The sequence below is a fragment of the Schistocerca piceifrons genome, unplaced genomic scaffold, assembly GCF_021461385.2.
Source record: "Schistocerca piceifrons isolate TAMUIC-IGC-003096 unplaced genomic scaffold, iqSchPice1.1 HiC_scaffold_936, whole genome shotgun sequence".
Lineage (NCBI taxonomy): Eukaryota > Metazoa > Arthropoda > Insecta > Orthoptera > Acrididae > Schistocerca > Schistocerca piceifrons.
The window spans coordinates 4,271,385-4,276,384 of NW_025729208.1; the positions used below are offsets into that span (position 1 = coordinate 4,271,385).

Genomic DNA, 5,000 nt, shown 5'->3' on the forward strand with positions numbered 1-5,000 from the left:
AACCGAGGTCCTATTCCATTATTCCATGCACACAGTATTCAGGCGGGCTTGCCTGCTTTAAGCACTCTAATTTGTTCAAAGTAAACGTGCCGGCCCACCGAGACACTCAATAAAGAGCACCCTGGTAGGATTTCAACGGGGTCCGCCTCGGGACGCACGAGCACGCACGGGGCGGTCGCACGCCTTCGGCTCGCCCCACCGGCAGGACGTCCCACGATACATGCCAGTTAAACACCGACGGGCGGTGAACCAACAGCGTGGGACACAAATCCAACTACGAGCTTTTTAACCGCAACAACTTTAATATACGCTATTGGAGCTGGAATTACCGCGGCTGCTGGCACCAGACTTGCCCTCCAATAGATACTCGTTAAAGGATTTAAAGTGTACTCATTCCGATTACGGGGCCTCGGATGAGTCCCGTATCGTTATTTTTCGTCACTACCTCCCCGTGCCGGGAGTGGGTAATTTGCGCGCCTGCTGCCTTCCTTGGATGTGGTAGCCGTTTCTCAGGCTCCCTCTCCGGAATCGAACCCTGATTCCCCGTTACCCGTTACAACCATGGTAGGCGCAGAACCTACCATCGACAGTTGATAAGGCAGACATTTGAAAGATGCGTCGCCGGTACGAGGACCGTGCGATCAGCCCAAAGTTATTCAGAGTCACCAAGGCAAACGGACCGGACGAGCCGACCGATTGGTTTTGATCTAATAAAAGCGTCCCTTCCATCTCTGGTCGGGACTCTGTTTGCATGTATTAGCTCTAGAATTACCACAGTTATCCAAGTAACGTGGGTACGATCTAAGGAACCATAACTGATTTAATGAGCCATTCGCGGTTTCACCTTAATGCGGCTTGTACTGAGACATGCATGGCTTAATCTTTGAGACAAGCATATGACTACTGGCAGGATCAACCAGGGAGCTGCGTCAACTAGAGCTGAGCAGCCGGCCGCCCGGGAGTGTGTCCCGGGGGCCCGCGCGAACACGCAAGCGTCCGCTCAATCATTCTGCAAACAGGAGGAGGCTGAGCTCCCCTGCACAATACACCTCGAAACCCTCTCAGGTCCCGGCGGCGCGCAGCGCCGTCCCAAGTACTTGGTCGGGTTCGAGAGAGGCGCAATCGCCCGGAGTTAGGCGAGTAGACGCTTTCGGTGCGACCACCCGTGCTCCCAACTGAGCTTGCCGCTGCCGACAGAGGCCCGGGAGCGTGCTGTCGTGGCATTGCCGGCGGGAGACAACACGCGCCACCTACGGTGACCGGCAGCTCCAACGCCAGCGCCACAGAAGGACAAAAGCCCCACTTGGGTGCCGAAGCGAACTCTCCCAGCACAGCGCACACGCCAACACATCCGCACAGCTGCGATACAAACCACCAGCGAGAACCGCTGGGGCGACCGAGCAGCAGACGGCGTCGCGGCGCCGAGCGCCGGGCGGCGGCGCATCCTCAACGCACACAGTCCTCAATCGGACCAGCACACTGCAGATGTCCACCGCGCTTCGCACCGGGCCCGCGAGGACCTACTTTGGCCGCACGGCGCCGCGCGCAGGGTGCGCCGGCGCGCAGCTGCGACGCCTGCCGCGTCCGTCGGCCGGCGCGCCTGCCACTGGCCGCCCCCACCAGCCGGCTGTAGCGCGTGCGCCCACGCACCGCGCGGCCAGCACGCCGGGAGGCGCCCCCTCACCGGCCGGGGACGGTCCCACCCAGCCACCGCCGCGTATCGCTTCACACCCAGATGCCGTTCAGTTTCGTCGGCATGGTGGGTATCGCTGGAACAACCGGTTAGTACCTCAACCTATCGTCGCCATCACCGATTCACCCCTAGCGAGAACAACCGCACCACAACGGGTTACCATTTCTTCATTTGCGTAACTTCACCAGAAAACGTAGGCGTCCATCGCCATTTGCAACTTCAACCATTATTGCATGCCTGTGTCAGGTGTCACGCCACACTACGTCTGCCCACATACACGCAACAAAATGTGCACGCCTAGACAATACGTGGAAGGTGGCCCCCGTACGTATGCGATGTCCATTGCTCGAACGACTGTCAACCGGCTTCTGTAGCATGTCGCAGATATGGAACGCGCTGCACCATGCCATCACGGTGTGTGAGGAGAGACGACTAGGTCCGAATACATCAACAGACAGCTCATGCTGATCGCCATCCACGGCGTCCGTTCCTCCCACACGTCTCTATGGCGTACCACACTGCAATCCAGCTCTCATAGGGAGACGACACGTAGCTGCGTGCACAATATTTGCACTGTATGGTCCGCCGTTTTTGGGCGCAGTCGTTGTACGGTCACACATGTGCCACGATGTATCATTCAGTACATAAGGACGAATGTGCAGTACAGATTGTGGTTCACGCGTACGACATCAGCGGACAGTTGACACAGGCCGCACCACAACGTAGCCTGCGTACGTCGCATGCGAAGGGCATTGAACATGCAAACTTGTCACCAACCACCTTGCGAAGGCAGGGGGCAAGGTGGGGACGTGGGGAGAGGTGGGGGGGGGGGGGGGCGGCATGTACGCCCTGCTGCCATCCACATTACAGTGTACAGCAGGAGCATGTGGAAAGTCAGCAAGACTTGCAAGGTGTTTAACATGAAGCGATACACAGGGGAGCGGGCAGTGCGAGTAGCGAACTATATTGCGAGGGTTGCGGGTGGGCAACACTACACTAATTGAACGAGTCGTATAACAATTACAGAGCAGGTTTAGGCGACAACGTGGGTTACGATAGGCGACAACGTGGGTTACGTTAGGGGACAACGTGGGTTACGTTAGGGGACAACGTGGGTTACGTTAGGGGACAACGTGGGTTACGTTAGGGGACAACGTGGGTTACGTTAGGGGACAACGTGGGTTACGTTAGGGGACAACGTGGGTTACGTTAGGGGACAACGTGGGTTAGGTTAAGGCACAACATGGGTTAGGTTAAGGCACAACATGGGTTAGGTTAAGGCACAACATGGGTTAGGTTAAGGCACAACATGGGTTAGGTTAAGGCACAACATGGGTTAGGTTACGGCACAACATGGGTTAGGTTAAGGCACAACATGGGTTAGGTTAGGGGACAACATGGGTTAGGTTAGGGGACAACATGGGTTAGGTTAAGGCACAACATGGGTTAGGTTAAGGCACAACATGGGTTAGGTTAGGGGACAACATGGGTTAGGTTAGGGCACAACATGGGTTAGGTTAGGGGACAACATGGGTTAGGTTAGGGGACAACATGGGTTAGGTTAGGGGACAACATGGGTTAGGTTAGGGGACAACATGGGTTAGGTTAGGGGACAACATGGGTTAGGTTAGGGGACAACATGGGTTAGGTTAGGGGACAACATGGGTTAGGTTAGGGGACAACATGGGTTAGGTTAAGGCACAACATGGGTTAGGTTAGGGGACAACATGGGTTAGGTTAGGGGACAACATGGGTTAGGTTAGGGGACAACATGGGTTAGGTTAGGGGACAACATGGGTTAGGTTAGGGGACAACATGGGTTAGGTTAAGGCACAACATGGGTTAGGTTAGGGCACAACATGGGTTAGGTTAGGGCACAACATGGGTTAGGTTAGGGCACAACATGGGTTAGGTTAGGGGACAACATGGGTTAGGTTAGGGGACAACATGGGTTAGGTTAGGGGACAACATGGGTTAGGTTAGGGGACAACATGGGTTAGGTTAGGGGACAACATGGGTTAGGTTAGGGGACAACATGGGTTAGGTTAGGGGACAACATGGGTTAGGTTAGGGGACAACATGGGTTAGGTTAGGGGACAACATGGGTTAGGTTAGGGGACAACATGGGTTAGGTTAAGGCACAACATGGGTTAGGTTAAGGCACAACATGGGTTAGGTTAGGGGACAACATGGGTTAGGTTAGGGGACAACATGGGTTAGGTTAGGGGACAACATGGGTTAGGTTAAGGCACAACATGGGTTAGGTTAGGGGACAACATGGGTTAGGTTAAGGCACAACATGGGTTAGGTTAGGGGACAACATGGGTTAGGTTAGGGGACAACATGGGTTAGGTTAAGGCACAACATGGGTTAGGTTAAGGCACAACATGGGTTAGGTTAAGGCACAACATGGGTTAGGTTAGGGGACAACATGGGTTAGGTTAGGGGACAACTTGGGTTAGGTTAGGGGACAACATGGGTTAGGTTAAGGCACAACATGGGTTAGGTTAAGGCACAACATGGGTTAGGTTAGGGGACAACATGGGTTAGGTTAGGGGACAACATGGGTTAGGTTAGGGGACAACATGGGTTAGGTTAAGGCACAACATGGGTTAGGTTAGGGGACAACATGGGTTAGGTTAAGGCACAACATGGGTTAGGTTAGGGGACAACATGGGTTAGGTTAGGGGACAACATGGGTTAGGTTAAGGCACAACATGGGTTAGGTTAAGGCACAACATGGGTTAGGTTAAGGGACAACATGGGTTAGGTTAGGGGACAACTTGGGTTAGGTTAGGGGACAACATGGGTTAGGTTAAGGCACAACATGGGTTAGGTTAAGGCACAACATGGGTTAGGTTAAGGTACAACATGGGTTAGGTTAAGGTACAACATGGGTTAGGTTAGGTTACACGTTGTTGTAAGGAAAGGTGTGGGGGGGGGGGGGGGGGCGGGGCGGCAGGTTCGTTGATAGTGATTATAGTAAGTGAATGCTTGTGACATGATGAGATTTGTCACGTCAGGATGCACCTTTGGCTTATTAGAGGCGGCGCTCCAATTCTATGCTTGTGTCAGACCTGTGTCTTTGACTCATGTCATTGTTTGTGCGCTGTGACAGGAGGTACTATTGTGATGTTGGGTGCACCGTTGTATAGGACATGTGTGGGTGTTGGTGCCTTATCTGCGCAATGGTGGATGTCGAAAGGGTGGGATATTCTATTTTCCGCATGGACCTCCTGGTCTGGTTGTGATAGTGTGGATTGTGTAATGTGGCGGAGAGGATGCACTGGATGTTGTTCCATGCTGG

The 5,000-nt window shown here is 54.0% G+C and overlaps 1 non-coding gene across 1 annotated transcript in view; it reads right to left on the reverse strand.

The window, feature by feature from the left end:
• LOC124772177 overlaps positions 1–923 on the reverse strand; it is a 1,909-nt gene extending 986 nt beyond the window's left edge. Inside the window, exon 1 of the ribosomal RNA XR_007013845.1 lies at positions 1–923. This exon is cut by the window's left edge and continues 986 nt beyond it. This is a non-coding gene — a ribosomal RNA (small subunit ribosomal RNA).
• Positions 924–5,000: the final 4,077 nt, after the last annotated feature.